We start from the raw sequence: 19,589 nt of genomic DNA, 5'->3' as shown, positions 1-19,589 counted from the left end.
ACAGATAGCACTCCGTCACTGCAGTCCTTATAGGGGGATTAGCTCAGATGGTAGAGCGCTCGCTTAGCATGCGAGAGGTAGCGGGATCGATGCCCGCATCCTCCAATTATTTATTTCATTTTTAAAAAATGTCATTAAAACAAATATTATTTGACGAAGATGCTCTTTGTGATTATTGTAACTACCAAGTAGCATAACAGTTGCTGTTCCTTATAGTTCAAATTCATTACATATTTAAGGAGATAGGAATCGCGAGGAATTTAGAGATACTTAGGCTATGAAGGACCATACTTTTCCCCAAGGTATATACTAGTTAGGCTAAAAAAAATCTGCCCTGTGAATTAAAAAGCTGTCTAACTAAAACAAGATTGTTTATGTAGAGAATCCTTATTGCGCCATGTAATAGGCTATCTGTGTGGAGAAAAGTTGTGTTTGTATATTAGAGGTCAGGCCAACTTATATTTATATTTTTCGTTAGACATATATACTGCATAATATATACTGTAATGATTTTAAAGCTTGCAAATCACTTACAGGGTTTGGCTGGAGACAAAATCTTTTGTGCCAGATGTGAAGCAGATAAATGCTTCCCCCGCGCCAACAGGGCCTTCACATTGGTAGCCAGCAGTGGCCTGTTCTGAGTGGCAGCAGGTGGAGGAGGAACAGACACAGTGGGGGCAGATGCAGCGGGCACAGTGGTGGTGGGCACGTGGGCTGGAGCCTGCCTCTTCAGCACGTATGCTTTGAAAAGGGCCATGTTGGTGTTGGGCCTGGCCTTTGCCTTCTTCAGGTAGGTGATGAGAGCCTGGGCCTCCTTGCTTGGGTCCTCATACACCTCCTTCATTGACCTACCCTTAAAATCACCAAACTCCACCATCAGACATCCAGAGTCTCCCGTCCTCTGGGCCTCCTGCAGCATGGCCTGTTTTTTCTGATACACCTCCACAGCCTCGCCTACCTCCCTGATCTGCGAGGTGTATCTGAGGAACAGGTGTTTGTTGGCCGACAGCGGGTTGCCCCCCCCCCCTCCTCCTCCTCCTCCTCCTCCTCCTCCTCCTCCTCCTCCTCCTCCTCCTCCTCCTCCTCCTCCTCCTCCTCCAAAATGCTGCTGACCAGATACACGGCATACCCCAGTGAGTTCTCCAGCAGCCACAGGAACCTCTGGCCCTGGTGTGTCCCAAACTGGATCTTGCAGTGAGCCAGAACCAGGAACCGGTCTCCAGGATTCCCTCCATTCTGCCTCACAAAGGCAGTGGCCTCAGCCAGGACCTCCTCCTTACACCTGGCCCTCCCTGCCACCGCAATCTCACTCCTATTGGCCTCCTCAGTTGGCCCCATGAGGAGTCGACCCTCAGAGGTTTTTCGGAAAACCGGGTATGCATACATAATCTGAAAGGACACAGGCATAAACAGAACGTTACATAACTGTCATATTCCAACTGAAAGTATTTTACTACACCATTTGGTTTTAATGTAATTAATTAATGATCATATGTTTTATGAATTGATTTTACCAGCATTATTGTTATTTTATACAACTGTGAATCACTTTGAACTGCCTTGTGTACAAATTGTGCTCTACAAATAAACTTGTTTTGACTAGCCTTGCCTATATGACTGTAAATCATTTAATAATTGAAACACTGGATTTATAAAACCTTTCAGCATTCAATGAACTTACAATGGGCTTAATTCATTTACAAATCATTCACTGCTGCCCTGGAGTCGCTAAGTAATTGTAGTAGCATTGATTCATATTAAAATTAGGGCTGTCAAACGATTAATCGCGATTAATCGCATCCAAAATAAAAGTTTGTGTTTACATAATATATGTGTGTGTATGGAGTATAATTATTTTCTATATATAAATACACACACATGCATATATATTTAAGAAAAATGTGTTATTTATATATAAAATATTTATATATAATATAAATTATATATAATATAAATATATATACACAGTATATACATGCAAATATTTCTTAAATATATACATGCATGTGTGTGTATTTATATATAGAAAATAATTATACACCGTACACACACATATATTATATTTTACATATTATATATGTAAAAACAAACTTTTATTTTGGATGCGATTAATCGCGGTTAATCGTTTGACAGCCCTATTAAAATATGTACAATCTTATCATATTTAGCTATGTTGTACTACCCACAGTATCTTGACAGCATCAAGCCCGCCCAAAATACACCCGCATATTTTTAGGCGGGACGTAACTCTATTATTTTATACATAAAATAGTGTGATGAACTTATTAATAAGAAGAAAAAAAAAACACTTCTTACAATCTTGCTGGTATCATGCCATGCATAAATCGTTTTGTTTTGTTTAGCTTTTGTGGCAGAGATTACTAGGAAGCACACAATATAACGTAAAGGCACGCGTTTATGATAATAATTCATAAAAATATGATCATCAAACAGATCTAAAACGTAAAATGGTATATCAAATCGTTTTGGTATATCTTTTATAACATAGTTGAGAATCATCTTTATACAAAGTTTGGTAGGCCTATATCAAATCCTGAAACCTGAAAAATTATTGGTGATTTAAAAAAAAAACATTGTTTTTGCCTATTCATGTCTTTTTAAATAAAATAATAATCATAATAATAAGTCCTGGTGTCCTCTACAGAGGACATAGTATAACATATGAATAAAACATTATAAAAAAAAAAAAACAAGGTTTTTGTAATAAATGTTCTTATGCTCAAAATAATGTAATGACACAAAAAATGCTAAATTAACAAAAAAATAAATAAAATTGGTCTCAGGAGGGTATAGCTTAATTAGCGGCCGGCTAATTAACTTGACAGTAGTGACATGTTTTTTACTGTATTTATCATGGGAAAAGTTACAGGTTCACAGGTACTTAAGAAAACGTGTGCTATACATGCTAGCTAGCTATATTGGCATGTTTTATTTTCCCAAAATACACACTGTATACGAATAAATAATGAACGATTATACAGTAATGAAGAATAGCCTTACCTGTTGCAAAGATGACAATAATAGCGGCCGCCGATTGGTCAAAAGTAAGCCACAGGAGAGAAACGCGATTGGTCAAAAGTAAGCCACAGGAGAGAAACGCGATTGGTCAAAAGTAAGCCACAGCAGAGAAACGCGATTGGCTCATGTGGGCTTACTTTGGGCTTACTTTGGGCTTACTTTGGGCTTACTTTGAGCTTACTTTGGCTCAATCGGTAGGAAGCAGTAGCGCAAAATTATTTATTTCATTTTAAAAAAGTGTAATTAAAACAAATATCATTATTTGACGAAGATGCCATTTGTGATTATTGTAACTACCAAGTAGCATAACAGTTGCTGTTCCTTATAGTTCAAATTCATTACATATTTAAGGAGATAGGAATCGCGAGGAATTTAGAGATACTTAGGCTATGAAGGACCATACTTTTCCCCAAGGTATAGCCTACTCTCTACAATATATACTAGTTAGGCTAAAAAAATCTGCCCTGTGAGTTAAAAAGCTGTCTAACTAAAACAAGATTGTTTTTGAACCAGTTGTAAAATAAATGTGATTTATTTATGTAGAGAATCCTTATTGCTCCATCCATGTAATATCTGTGTGGAGAAAAGTTGTGTTTGTATATTAGAGGTCAGGCCAATAGCTTTTGGTTATGAAAATTAGAAAGTTTAATAGAGATCTTTGCAACATTATAATGACACACTAGGGGAAAAAAATCCAGCCCACCAACTTTTACAGGCAATTCATTTTAAAAGTGTTGTTTAAAGGTAAGCTAGTAAAATCCAAATAATCCAAATAATTACGATGTTGATTCAGTAGCGGTTTGAATCGTTAGATGAACCGAACGTCGTTCGGTTCCTGTATTTGTTTTGTTTTTTTATCCGACTTTTTTAAAGAACCGATTCTGAATAACAACCGATGCATACATGTATTCATCATTTTATAAACATAACAAATAAATTCACGTATTATATATAAATGGAGTTTGTTACCTCTCTGCATCGAAAAGAAAAAAAGACGCTCAAAATAATACTGTAGTTTCCTTTTCAGCCGCCAGGTGACAACAGCACACTACAATACGCAGATCATTTATAATTCACATTTATCTGGGCCCTGAAGATGCCTGCCTCAAAAATTCCCATTAATGAAATACTCATATGCACCTTATTGTAAAGATGTTTTATTAAATTATGAAATAAAGCACGTCTCCCACCTGTTATGGAACCTTTTTTATATTTAGGATCCCAAAGGAGAAATCATTATTACTAGCAATATGGGGAGGCTGTCATGCTGTTACTCTTCTGAAGTGATTTGAACATTAGCAATACTTACATTTAAATCTGCAACGCTATCAAAAAGCGATCATTCTGAAATGATCAAGCCACAGGATGATCCACTAATAGTTTAAGCAGGCATACTTATCTGAGAAAATGTGCTTATTTGTCAGGATGAGCAACAGTTAACATTACAATGTCAGCAGAATATACTTATCAGGATGTACCGTAGTAAATGTGCCCTTTTCAGGCAGAAATTACCTGCAACCTTAAGACTAGGCCTAAGCTGGCAAGTACTGCAGAGCAATGATTGCGGTGGCAATTATATTTTAATGTGGCAACAACTGTTTATTAAATGAGAATCATATTTTCAATGAACAACATTGTTTTACTAATGATTTCTGCCCATTATTGTGGTCTCGATCTCAAGAGAAAATGTTAAAGGGTTAGTTCACCCAAAAATGAAAATTATGTCAGTAATCTAATCACTCACCCTCATGTTGTTCCTTTCGTTAATCTTCGAAACACAAATTAAGATTTTTTTTGATGAAATCTGAGAGCTGGCTCACTCCTCCATAGGCATCTATGGGATCGAAACTTGCCAGCCCAGAAAAGTTATTAAAGACATCGTGAAAATAGTCCAAGTGACAACAGTGGCTCAACCACAAGTTTATCAAGCGACGAGAATACTTTTTGAGCGCAAAAAACAACAAAAATAATGACTTTATCCAACTATCCATTTTCGCCTGTGTGGGCCTGAGTGAGTTCACGTAGTGTAACAGCGCAGCACTTCTGGGTTGTACGTTACGTACGTTACCAAGTAGGCTCACAATTGGACGACGCTGGTCATGTGTGTGATGCGTGTGACGTACAACCCAGAAGCGCTGCGCTGTTACACTATACGTGAATCTATTCAGGCCTACACAGACGAAAATGAATAGTTGAATAAAGTCGTTATTTTTTGCGCACAAAAAGTATTCTCGTCGCTTGATAAACTTATGTTTGAGCCACTGTAGTCACTTGTACTATTTTCACGATGTCTTTACTAACTTTCTGGGTTTGCAAGTTTCGATCCCATAAAAGCCTATGGAGGAGTGATCCAGCTTAATTCAGATCAATATCTTAATTTGTGTTCCGAAGATGAAAGAAAGTCTTACGGGGTTGGAACAACATGAGGGTGAGTGATTACTGACAGAATTTTAATTTTTGGGTGAACTATCCCTTTAACAATTGACAATGTGTTTGTAAACTTATGATTTTTTTTCATAAAAAACATAAGCATGAAGGTCCACCCCTAAACCTAACCATTTAATCACAAATTCGCTAAAACGTAAAATAGTTACGAGATGTCATAAGAGTGTTGCGTTTTCAGCGCATGCGCACAGAGCCTGGATAACATTCTGCACGATTCTTTTATTAATGACACCTGCCAAATACGCCAATCAGAGAGTAATTATTCAAAACAATCCTGAATTTCAGATCTAGCCAAATGATGACTAATTAATATGAATTCCTGAATAGCAGCATTTTCACGGTTTGCGCTATACTGAGCTGTAAGTTTATTCGTCAGCAGTATCAGACCAACAGATCCATGCTGAATTTCTGAACACTCCACCGGAGAACCTGCTCTGTCTGTGTTCTACAGCAAATATTAATGAACGCATCGGCATAATACGATGTCCTCAGGCAACTCTACGGTTATAACACCATTCACTTGAATCAATATCTCTGTTGCATTGAATTGATGAGCTCATCTTATTCAGTGAAGGGCTGAGGAACGCCCGGGGCGAAAGAAGAATGTGAGGTGAATGTGTGAGGGTAAGTGGCTGGGTTTCGTTGGGGAGAACCTCACTGATGTATGCAGCCTGTAATCACATTGATGTGTCGGTCAGACAGGACCACAGCGGACCTGGGCGCTCAGCCTTGTGGTGTGGGTTGAGTTTGTTGCATTCACTTCTCTTGCCCGCAGGGGGTTTGAGGAAGAGCTACACAACAACAGCTGTTGCTAGAGAGAGAGAGAGAGAGAGAGAGAGAGAGAGAAAGAAAGGGAGGTCATATAGAGACCAAAAGAGAGGAGTGACAGATTAAGAAATGGGATGTTGGAGACCATGAGCTCAGAGGCGTAAACACAAGACCTGTTTTCAGTAGCTAATGAAACTATACGGTTGGATATTGACCCATTTTTCCCTTTCAGTGCAGCAATACAATTGAATTGGAGTTTAAAACTCTCTCACACACTAAGGTGACCAGATTTCTGAAATGAAAACCAGGGACATTTCTAGTTCAGCGATCTATTTTACATTTCTACTGATATATGAATTAAATAATTTGAAGGGGATCAATCCTGGTTTTGTGTATTTTGACCACGGCAAATGGCGCACTGTAAGGATTTATGGTAAATCATACTCTGATATAGCTACTATTGCAAAGACATCAAAGCCAGTGATGGGAATTTGGGAAATGTAACAGTTTGTTTCAAAGAACCGGTTCAAAAAAACGTTTACGTCATGACATACAAGACATTACAAATCGATTACAATCGATTTATCGCGATTAATCGCATCTAACATAAAAAGTTTTGTTTACATAATATGTGTGTGTGTATATATTATTATATTTATATATATTATATAAGTGTTTGTGTGTGCTCGTATCTCTGTATGTATATAGTATATTATGTAAACAAAATGTTTATGTTAGATGTGATTAATTGCGATTAATCGATTTAACAGCACTAATTTTATACATCCCAGTTCATGCCAATCTACTCTTCGGCTATGAATACAACTTAATTTTCAGTAAAATATCTGTACACTTCAAATGCTCTTACTATTAGGTTATTTATCGGTCACAGACTCATTGTGACATGCCCAAAAGAGGCAGTTTTTGGTTTAGTGAAGTTGGTTCAGTGAGTTGTTAAAATAAGACAAAAAAAAAAAAAAACGGATTCCCCTTCATCTCCGTTTCATCGCTTTTCTTCGCTTTCACTGAGGACAGCGACTCAGTAGCCTACCTGAATTTAATGCGTAATTAGCAGGTTTTAAAAAAAATTAAACAGGATTTTTTTTTGTTGCTTTTTTTAATACAATTACAATTTAATTTAATTTATTGTTTAATAAAATTATAGGCCTATTATTTTTAGTTTATTAACAGCAACAACAGCTGTAAAGATGAAGTTGACGATCGCCATCTCCGTAGTGAACGCGCCTATAGAGAGAAATGCACATCATGGATTACATAACCAGAGAGTAGCCTATTTCTTTTCATTTTAAATTGTTAAAAAGACATTTCAAGCTTTCTTAAGATATATTTCATGTCTGTGAGGCATATGCTGAGTTTCGTTAAGTTAGGATGAGATGCGCTCCTGTTCACGAGCAATGCAAGTGACCGCGCGGGCGCCTCCATGATTATGTTGTCTGCATTGCTTCTTATTTATTAAATCCAGGCAATTGGTTGATAAAAAAAATATTAAAATTAAGGTACAATTTATACAAAACGAAATTCACTTAAAAAAAGGCTTTCTACAAAACAAAACTTAATTAAGTTGTCAAAATCATGTCTGACCCGCTCCATGTCTCTCGATATTGCGTATCCTATCTTACTCGTGCGGTTCACTTTTCATAATCAACATAGATGAAAAAATAACATTATAATATTTTAACAAATATGAAACTAAATGAGCTTATTTAATGGCTACAACACATATAGTAGGCCTACAGACTCTCTATTTGACAAAATGCTGCACATTCATTTTATTCTGAATTTTGCACACATAAGTTGAAAGGCATTTGTTTGTGCATGCATGTAAAACATATCTGCAACATTTATCAAGTTCACTGATAATTATGCGTGCATTTATTAATTATTATCTTAATGAATAATGTAACAAGGACGAAGCATGTAAACTGCGTTGTTTGTTTAGAATGGAATGGATTGCAAATAGATCCGAATGAAGAAACGTACAAAACCATAGTAGAAAATGGGTGGGCCCGGACCTAAAATGGGTGGGCCCAGGCCCACCCGGGCCCAATGGTAGCGCCGCGGCTAGTTCTACATAGTATGAATATCCTCTCCTGTGGCCTCATGGGATAGTAAAGTATCCATCATTTGCACACTTCAGAATCTCCCAGGAAGAAGTAGGACATCCGGGTACTTTTTGCATACTCTTTTATGAGTACTGTGAATTCAGACATACTTCTTTTGTCACATACTGTTTTTCACCTATTGGGAAGTATGCGATTTCAGATGCAGCCTTTGTCTATCGCTAATCGTGAACTCTTCAAGTTGTTCAACATACTTGTGCAACTCATTCGTTTGCTTGTAGACTGTCGTTGACGTCAGCACACGTCCAAAATAAAGCTATAGATTATTCTGTAATGCTGCTGTCTCTTGTTGGTCTTTTCTTTTAAATCTTGATCTTGCCATGAAAATAGCAATTGATGCTGATTTAAATACAAAAAAAGTTAGATAATTAAATCCAAAACTAAGCATGAACACCGACACGTGAACTAATGAAACTGAAACAGGTAAGTTATAACTATGGGGCCTTTATTTACAATATAGTTTTTAGTTGTATTCTATTCTCAGTGAGTTTTGTTTTCTTTTTTCTATAATTGTAAGAAAGGTTGAAATGACACGTTGTATGCATGCAGTGTTATTATAGGCCTAATGTTTTGTTTGCAATATCTAGCTCATTAAGTGTAATTTCACTTTTCAGGCTGTAGACACACAGGACAGCTTCAGACGGGGACCAAAAACAAGGACTGCCCCGGGAAACAAGAACGCCTGGTCACTGTGGTTAGTTAGAGATGAGCCAAAATGATTTTGTTTGGTCCTACTGTGTTATTAATATGAGCCATTAATGCGTCATACTTTCTGTAACTCTCTCTCTCTCTCTCTCTCTGTTCATCTCCACTGTCTTTTCTGCCCACTGAGTCCATTAAGCACAGAAAGCTGAAACGGTGTACAGGCTGATGATAGTTTCTCTCTCAGCCTCTGGCCCTCTCTACTCCATCAACCTCTTACTCTTTTTATCTGTCCCCCTCTCTCTTTCTACATTTTCTGTCTTCGCTTTCATAAACTCGACCCCTTTTTGTGTTAGCTGAGGTTAGAAACCTCACAAGTGTGTGTGTGTGTGTGTTCTTCATCTGTCCTCTGGGCCAAATTGTGTTGGTATTCCTGGCTGAAATCAGGGCATGCATCATGATGGCCTCAATTGGCTCATTAGGGCAGAACCCACCTGAGCCCCAGAATTACACACACAAACGGAGTTAACTAAAGCAAGATATCTTTATTGGTGGCACTTGCTAAGGCACTTATAACTATTACTACTATACATGGAGTTCGATCTGACCCCTACCACTGCACTTTGTGCTGCAGACATGAACTATACCTCAAATCATGTGGATTGCTGAGCAGAGTCGTTTTATAGAATGCAACAGTCCCGTTCCGGAATTATCCCATTACTTTTCTCCATAGGAGAATTGATTTTGAATGTTAACTTATAAACCTTTAAAGACAGGCTTACTATGAGCTACGAGCTTGTTAATCGGTGGTATATGCTTTTGTTGAAGCCATCAGCTTGCATTATTTAAACTTATTTGTTAAATAATCATGTTTAACAGCAGAACTCGTGGTGAAAAACATGTCCCATGATTATGCAGAGAAATCTCCACCAATCAGAGAATTAAAGAAGAAAACTGCACCAAAAGAAGACTTTAGCGCTCATCCACTCACATGAAGCACTGCGAATGACCTAGAGTTAGTTTCCCTATGCTCTAAAACTACTTAAATATTTGTATGCAATGCATAATAATAAAAGTCAAATGTATTCGTTCTAGTTATTGTTTGTAAAGATATATATACACAGGTGCTGGTCATAAAATTAGAATATCATCAAAAAGTTGATTTATTTCAGTAATTCCGTTAAAAATGTGAAACTTGTATATTATATAGACTCATTACATGGAAAGTGAGATATCTCAAGCCTTTATTTGTTATAATTTTGATGATTATGGCTTACAGCTTATGAAAACCACAAAATCAAAATCTCAGAAAATTAGAATATTACATGAAATCACACAGTAATTACACAGTAATCCCATGGTCATTGAAGCAGGTTTTGGTTATTTTGGCAGTGTGGGCCGGTGCAAATCCTGCTGGAAAATGAAGGAAGCATCTCCATAAAGCTTGTCTGCTGAAGGAAGCATGAAGTGCTCTGGAAATGTCCGGTAGACGGCTGCGTTGAGTGGACAGCACAGTGGACCAACACCAGCTGATGACACGGCTCCCCAAACCAACACAGACTGTGGAAACTTCACACTGGACTTCAAGCATCTTGGATTGTGTGCCTCTCCATTCTTCCTCCAGACTCTGGAACCTTGGTTTCCAAATGAGATGCAAAATTTGCTCTCATCAGAAAAGAGGACTTTGGTCCACTGTGCTTTATTAAATCCAGAGTCAACGCAGCCGTCTACCAGGACATGCTTCCTTCATTTTCCAGCAGGATTTGCACCTGCCCACACTGCCAAAAGAACCAAAACCTGGTTCAATGACCATGGTATCACTGTGTAATTACTGTGTGATTTCATGTAATATTCTAATTTTCTGAGATTTTGATTTTGTGGTTTTCATAAGCTGTAAGCCATAATAATCAAAATTATAACAAATAAAGGCTTGAGATATCTCACTTTGCATGTAATGAGTCTATATAATATACAAGTTTCACTTTTTTAACGGAATTACTGAAATAAATCAACTTTTTGATGATATTCTAATTTTATGACCAGCACCTGTATGTACAACCCCAAATCAGAAAAAGTTGGGACACTGTACAAATTGTGAGTAAAAAAGGAATGGAATAATTTACAAATCTCATAAACTTATATTTTATTCACAATAGAATATAGATAACATATCAAATGTTGAAAGTGAGACATTTTGAAATGTCATGCCAAATATTGGCTCATTTTGGATTTCATGAGAGCTACACATTCCAAAAAAGTTGGGACAGGTAGCAATAAGAGGCCGGAAAAGTTAAATGTACATAAGGAACAGCTGGAGGACCAATTTGCAACTTATTAGGTCAATTGGCAACATGATTGGGTATAAAAAGAGCCTCTCAGAGTGGCAGTGTCTCTCAGAAGTCAAGATGGGCAGAGGATCACCAATTCCCCCAATGCTGTGGCGAAAAATAGTGGAGCAATATCAGAAAGGAGTTTCTCAGAGAAAAATTGCAAAGAGTTTGAAGTTATCATCATCTACAGTGCATAATATCATCCAAAGATTCAGAGAATCTGGAACAATCTCTGTGCGTAAGGGTCAAGGCCGGAAAACCATACTGGATGCCCGTGATCTTCGGGCCCTTAGACGGCACTGCATCACATACAGGAATGCTACTGTAATGGAAATCACAACATGGGCTCAGGAATACTTCCAGAAAACATTGTCGTTGAACACAATCCACCGTGACATTCGCCGTTGCCAGCTAAAACTCTATAGGTCAAAAAAGAAGCCATATCTAAACAGGATCCAGAAGCGCAGGCGTTTTCTCTGGGCCAAGGCTCATTTAAAATGGACTGTGGCAAAGTGGAAAACTGTTCTGTGGTCCGACGAATTAAAATTTGAAGTTCTTTTTGGAAAACTGGGACGCCATGTCATCCGGACTAAAGAGGACAAGGACAACCCAAGTTGTTATCAGCGCTCAGTTCAGAAGCCTGCATCTCTGATGGTATGGGGTTGCATGAGTGCGTGTGGCATGGGCAGCTTACACATCTGGAAAGGCACCATCAATGCTGAGAGGTATATCCAAGTTCTAGAACAACATATGCTCCCATCCAGACGTCGTCTCTTTCAGGGAAGACCTTGCATTTTCCAACATGACAATGCCAGACCACATACTGCATCAATTACAATATCATGGCTGCGTAGAAGAAGGATCCGGGTACTGAAATGGCCAGCCTGCAGTCCAGATCTTTCACCCATAGAAACATTTGGTGCATCATAAAGAGGAAGATGCAACAAAGAAGACCTAAGACAGTTGAGCAACTAGAAGCCTGTATTAGACAAGAATGGGACAACATTCCTATTCCTAAACTTGAGCAACTTGTCTCCTCAGTCCCCAGACGTTTGCAGACTGTTATAAAAAGAAGAGGGGATGCCACACAGTGGTAAACATGGCCTTGTCCCAACTGTTTTGAGATGTGTTGATGCCATGAAATTTAAAATCAACTTATTTTTCCCTTAAAATGATACATTTTCTCAGTTTAAACATTTGATGTCATCTATGTTGTATTTTGAATAAAATATTGAATTTTGAAACTTCCACATCATTGCATTCTCTTTTTATTCACAATTTGTACAGTGTCCCAACTTTTTCTGATTTGGGGTTGTATATGTGTGTGTGCCCTGGACCACAAAACCAGTCACATGGGTAAATTTTTTGAAAATGAGATTTATACATAATCTGAAAGCTGAATAACTAGGTTTTCCATTGATGTATTGTTTGTTAGGATAGGATATTTGGCCAAGATACAACTATTTGAAAATCTGGAAACTGAGGGTGCAAAAAAATCGAAATATTGAGAAAATCGCCTTTAAATTTGTCCATTTATGTTGGCGATTGTGCTGCATTCACTCACAAAAATAAATGTTTTATATATTTACCGTAGGAAATTGATAAAATATCTTCATGGAACATGATCTTTACTTAATATCCTAATTATTTTTGGCATAAAAGAAAAATCGATAATTTTGACCCATACAATGTATTGTTGGCTATTGTCACAAATAAAGCTGTGCTACTTGTGACTGGATTTGTGATCCAGGGTCACATATAAGATAAGATAATATAATCAACATCTTTAAATCCAGCGTTTTATATTTCTTTCTTGTTTTTTAAATTGTTTACATTTACATTTATTCATTTAGCAGATGCTTCTATCTAAAAACGCCTTACAAATGAGAACAATAGAAGCAGTTAAACTAACAATAGGACAACAATATGCAAGTGCTATGACCCTTCCCAGTTTAATCTAACGCAGTACGTGCACTTTTTTAATTTTTTTACATTTTAATTTTTTTTTATAAAGATGATAGATATAGAATAGAAAGTATTAATGGATCAAGTGTTGCCGAAAAAGATGCGTTTTCAGCCGTTTCTTGAAAATGGCTACGGACTCAGCAGCTCTGGTTGAGTTGGGCAGGTCATTCCACCAGCAGGGAACAGACCAGGAAAAGGTCAGAGAAAGAGATTGTGTGTCTCTTTGAGATGGCACCACAAGACTGCGTTCACTTGCAGAGCGCAAGTTTCTGGATGGCACGTAAGTCTGAAGTAATGAGTTTAGGTAAAAGGGAGCAGAGCCAGTGGTTGTTCTATAGGCAAAAGTCAGTGACTTGAATTTGATGCAAGCGGCAACTGGCAACCAGTGCAATTTTGTGAGGAGAGGAGTGACGTGTGCTCTCTTCGGCTCGTTAAAGACCAGTCCCGCTGCCGCATCCTGGATCATTTGCAGAGGTTTGACAGTGCAAGCTGGAAGACCTGCCAGGAGAACATTACAATAGTCCAGTCTGGATAGAACAAGCACTTGGACAAGGAGTTGTGAAGCATGCTCTGATAGGAAGGGCCTGATCCTTATAATGTTGTGAAAGGCAAATCTGCAGGACCGAGCTGTTCTAGCAAATTTTGTTGCAATGCTCCATGGGATTGCAGTTTACTAATTTTCAAATGCTTTAATGCTTCAAATCAAAGTTTGTACTGTTGTGATTTGCCTCATTGCTGGTTGTTTTGGTTCATGGCTTATAACTAAACCCTAAACCAACTTTTTTTAGTTAATGATCTGTAAGAATGGGGCTTTATTAGTGCTGTTCATTGATTCGAGTAACTTTTTTGACATTTGGGTATAAAGTGTTTTAATTCTACAATATATGGTGTAAAAACGTCTGAGTGCTGCCCTCTTCAGGTTGAACGGTGGCTACTGCAGTTGAATTTTCCTATTGGATGTTGCGGTACTGCGTGACGCAAGCGGTACTGCGTGACGTAAGCAGGTTCCAGCTCACCACGCCCTCCCTTGGTACGAGCTCACCACGCCCTTGGATGAGCTAGCATAGATTTATCTGTATTTTAGTACAGTGGTAGGTGTAGTGTTGCTAGTGGCAACAGCACTGCTGGACTGCATAGCTTTCCTGCAGACTTGGAAATTAGGCGCCAGTGTTTGCATGCACTTGGCCTGGAAGACCGTGAGTGTGAAACCTGCATTTTACGCGGAAATGCTTTTCCAACGCAATAGAGGTGAAAATGGGCTTCTCCACACAGCTCGCGCTGAAAAGCGACGCAGTGCCAAACGCTGCTCCTCCTGCATGGACTCCACCACTGCAGCGGCGTCTTGATGTGAGTGATCATATATATTTTAATCACAATTTATGGTTAGGCTAAAGTTAATCCTCTGGGGTCGACAAACGCGGCAGCGCATTTTGCTGGATTTTTTCACATAGCGGCAAAATATGAAAATGCCTATAGAGAGCGCGCGCTATTGACATCAACTCGATAAAACTCATCAGATGCATGTACTTTACGTCGTCTTGCGACCCTGTGAGTCACTCTCCATTTTAGAGAGTCTGACAGCAGGTCTCAGGTGCACGCCCCCTCCCGCTCACGGTTCGTCCCCTCTATCTCCGCTGGGGTCTGCCCACTTTTCTAGCATTTTTCAAATATTGCCAGTGGGTGGAGTCAGGCTCTCACCAGGGGTTTAGTTACCCTTTAAACAAAGACTTTTAAAAATCATTATGTGAAAAATAAATGGGGAAAGATACATCCAGAACCAAGGCCACTGAAAAAGTGGACGGACACTATTATTTTTCTAACCGATTGAACTTACGATTTTGAACCCTACATATGAGCAATAGTGATGCTCACCTTAGCATACATCACAAAAATACTAGGTAGTGTATAGTGCACAGTAAGCAGTTCGCTGGCCATTCCAGGTGGCATGTCTCTTTCCTCACCTTCTCCTCCCGCCTCCTCTCAGGGGGATTCTATGATGTCATGTCTCCGTGTCACCCTCCCCTGCCCCGCCCCTCTCCCTCGGGACATTAGCCAATTTGCCAAAGTGCCTGAGTGCCCCCCCCCCCCCAACACCCTCTCGCTCACACTCGACCTTTGACCTCGCCATTATCTGTGCGGTGTGACACCACAGCATGACATCTCGCTGAGGCAATGGGCCCACACGTGCTCGTAACAGCTACAAATCACCAATGTGTGTGTGTGTGTGAACAAAAAAAGGGGGAGTTGTGTGGGTTTGGATGTGTTGGCTTGATCTAGCGAGTGTAAAATTCTGATATATGGAACATGGGTGCACTAGCAGCATGTGTGTGTGAGTCTGACTAATGTTAGCACATATGTGTGTGGGGGGTAAAATGGATTTAACCTCAGTCAGCAGGGGCTGCGCCATCTGAGAATTGTTCTCAGATGATAAGCTGTTTTGCGCGCCTGGTTTTACACACACATTGAAACTGTCCGTATACTAACTCACTGTACAGATGGACCTGACGGAGTCACACACACACACACACACACACACACGCACACACACACACACACACACACACACACTCTCTCTCTCTCTTCTTAGAGTGACGCCATCCTCAGCCTTCAGCTGGTGATAAATCATACTACTCTTCCACACTCCATCACACCAGAGAGAGAGAGAGAGAGAGAGAAAAGCAAAAAAAAGGAACGATGTCACTGGGCAGTCCATCACCTTTTTGTGAAAGAGACCGAAGGTAGAAAGATGGTGAGGGGAAAAACAGAAAGAGCTAGAGAGACGTTCCATCAGCTTTTTCCAAGGACAGGTGTGCAATCTTGTGAATGTCATAATTGAAAGCTGTTTTTTTTAAGCTGAGTCAGATCGAATTCTTTTCTACAGCCAGGGTTTCCTGAAAATACCCATGGCACTGCTCTGCAGGAGCGCTGTATTATTTGAAAAAAATCCCAGAGATAAATATAGGGTTATGTACGGTGTAAGTGGATAGGCAAAGTGCTCAAGGAAAAGAAACATCACAACAAGAGTAAAGTACCATGGATTTTTGTGGTTTTTATTTGAGAGTTTTACCCTTGGCAGGCCTAGGCAGAATCTGCGGATGTAAAAAAAAAAAAAAAATACCATGAGGATGTTAGGGAAAATCTGGAGAATGGATTGAAACACAGAAAAGCAGAATGTTCTCTCTGCTCTTTTTAATTCTCTCTGCAGAATTATTCCTCTGGCACTGCTTTCAAAGATCATTCACATTTGCATACACTGCCGTTCAAAAATGTATTGTGAAATATTATTACAATTTAAAATGAACTTTCTTCTGATTTTAATATATATTAAATGTCATTTATTAGAATTTTCTGAATTTTCAGCATCATTACTCCAGTCTTTAGTGTTCCTTCAGAAATCATTCTAATATGCTGATTTGATGATCAAGAAATATTTATTATTATCAATGCTGAAAACAGTTGTGCTTCTTAATATATTCATGGTAACTGATAATTTCTTTTCAGGATTCTTTGATGAATAGAAAGTTCAAAAGAACAGTTTATTTGAAAAAATAAATCTTTTGTATTATACATTTTTCATAATCATTAATTTTTTGGATCTTTTGAACGGTAGTGCATATTCAAATATGGTCCATTTATCGTATCCATGATGCCACACATAATTAGTTTTGTCATTGATCTTGTAATTCATCATGATGTACCAAATTTGAATATGCATTTAAGAGCCATAGTGGAGTTACAGTGAATCTCTTTAAACAGAGCAGAGAGCAACTGAAAGCATTATCAAATGATCCCAAATATTTAATAAACAAACCCTCAAGGGGAACTCTGGGAATAGTCAGCGTTCTAAATTCCATCAGCTGCGATTTCTCTGGATACAGATTCAATGTGGGCCTGCCCACTGCATAAAACGAGGCATTGAGATCTGACCTCAGAATGCCACAGGGTGAGTGGCATTACCTTTGACCTCTGTGCCCTCTGCCGCATTGATCTCTTTGCTGATTGGATCATAGGGAGCGAGAGTGCAGGGGGTTTTGTGGCTGAGTGGGGACAGACAGAAATGAATGGGGTTTTGTTCTGAAATAAGAGTGGAAACTGTTTGCCTGACTGAGCATTGTTGAAGCGCTTCAGTTGGTTTCCCCTCATAATTCTTTAATGACATCATAGCGCTCAAAACGATGTCATAATCGCCACAAAAGCCGCCCATTTTTTTTTTAATGCTACTATTCATCCCAGGTGTCAATGATTTTTCCTCATTCCTGTCACTATCCCTCTCGTTTCCCCGCTATTCCTTTTTCTGCCACTCACCGTTTCTCTCTTTCTCAGTCCTTCTCTATTCTGAGTCAGGTATAAGGGACAGCGGAGAAGGACGCGTGTATGTGTGTGTGTTTGTGTGTGCGCTGACAGTTGATTGGATTAGAGAGGGATGCGTTTGTAATCGGGAGGTATTATCTCCGTCCGTCTTGTGCATTAGGGAGCATTAGCTCTCCTGGGATGGGGTGGAAGGAGGGAGGTACTGCTGCGGGGGGGTACTGTACACAGTACCTGCCCTCCTGCTATCTATCTCCCTCCATCCGCCCCCGGGGGACCTGCAGATAGCACCCATTACTGTCAGCCTCGCCTGCCTCTAATTGGTCCAGATAGGAGCCCGTCGCTGCTGAGGGAGGGGTTTTAGATTCGATTAAGAGTTTTGATATGTCGTTTCTAAATTTTTAATGACCAGTAACTCAAAAACAATGCAGCACATTAAATGCAGTGGGCTACACAAGACAACCAAGCCTAAACAAAAGCCTAGAGAAATATTAGTCGGGGACAGCTGGACGCGCAGTGCTCTTATGGTCCCCTGGTGCAAATCAGAAGTGTTTTAAGAGAAATGTTATGATTGTGCTGGGAGTTCTCTGAACTCATAAACTAGTGAGCTGCCTTTCTGTCTGCTGCCTACATAGACAGCTTCCTAACTGAAATGGAATGATAAGTGACTTGATTTTGTTGTGTGCAACCCCACAGGCCCTAACAAAAACCTTTCCAACACAGACGATTTGACTCACAATTGATTCCAGAGTATGGTGTTGTTGGCATGTTGCTGAGTTAACGGAGAACTCCGGTCAATTTTAACATTGAGCTCATTTTTTTGTACATTTGGAGTGCTGACAATACAGAGAACAACGACAAAAATCGGTGTTGCCTACACCGTGTTATCCTCTTTTTAAAATTTGCACCCTGTTGACTTCAATGGGGCAAGTTTTAAACCTGCTTTTAGCCTCTTAACATCCTTGATGTGTCATTACAAGTGCCCAGCCATGTGAGTGATTCCTTCAGAGTGAACACGGTGAATCTGACTGCAGTAGATGTGAAAGAAATGAATAAAAATTAAGTTAATTCGGCCAGCGCACATACCTGTATTTACTTCCTGTTTTCGGTCGAAGTCCACAGTAATCGATTGTCGAGTTCTCCACTGTTGCTTAGTTACCTATGATCACGCGCGTGAACTCGACAATCGATTACTATGGACTTCGACCTAAAACAGGAAATAAATACAGGTATGTGCGCTGGCCGAATTAACTTAATTTTTATTCATATCTTTCACATCTACTGCAGTCAGATTCACCCGTGTTCACTCTGAAGGAATCACTCAGAGGGCTGGGCACTTGTAATGACACATCAAGGATGTTAAGAGGCTAAAAGCAGGTTTAATACTTGCCCCATTGAAGTCAACAGGGTGCAAATTTTAAAAAGAGGATAACACGGTGTAGGCAACACCGATTTTTGTCGTTGTTCTCTGTATTGACAGCACTCCAAATGTACAAAAAAAATGAGCTCAATGTTAAAATTGACCGGAGTTCTCCTTTAACTAATCTAAAAACACAAAGCACACACAAATATGAGTAAAATATTCAAAACATTATTGGATGAAATATAAGTATATTACAAAGTATAATGTTTATATAAAGTAGCCTTTAATTATTATTAAACCTATTTTATTAAACTGTCATTCATTTGATCTTTTTTATTATCATTTTAAAGCTGCAGTCCGTAACTTTTTTGGGTTAAAAATGATCCAAAATAATTTTTTGAGCAAGTACATAACCAGCCAGTGTTCAAAACTATCTGCTTGCCTTCTCGATTCTAAACGGTAAGCTTGTAATAATGTTTTTTAATTCCAGTGGTACTGGTGGATTTCCGCGGGAAATTCGAGCATGTCTTTGCGTCATTACGTCACATCTGTACACATAAAGAGTCTCGGCTAGTATAGGCTATATTG

At 39.0% G+C, this 19,589-nt stretch overlaps 1 long non-coding RNA gene across 1 annotated transcript; it reads right to left on the bottom strand.

Annotated features, from left to right (window-relative positions):
- Positions 1 to 16,363: 16,363 nt before the first annotated feature.
- On the bottom strand, positions 16,364 to 18,418 carry LOC307170630. Its single transcript, XR_013823416.1, has 3 exons — positions 18,376 to 18,418; positions 17,142 to 17,367; positions 16,364 to 16,419 (listed from the first exon to the last, which is right to left on the bottom strand). It is a non-coding gene; the product is annotated as an uncharacterized lncRNA (long non-coding RNA).
- Between the last annotated feature and the right edge of the window lie 1,171 nt (positions 18,419 to 19,589).

This window comes from Squalius cephalus (assembly GCF_949319135.1).
Source record: "Squalius cephalus genome assembly, chromosome: 14".
Taxonomy (NCBI): domain Eukaryota; kingdom Metazoa; phylum Chordata; class Actinopteri; order Cypriniformes; family Leuciscidae; genus Squalius; species Squalius cephalus.
Note: the sequence above shows the minus strand (reverse complement) of the source record. Positions and strands in the feature narration are given on the sequence as shown.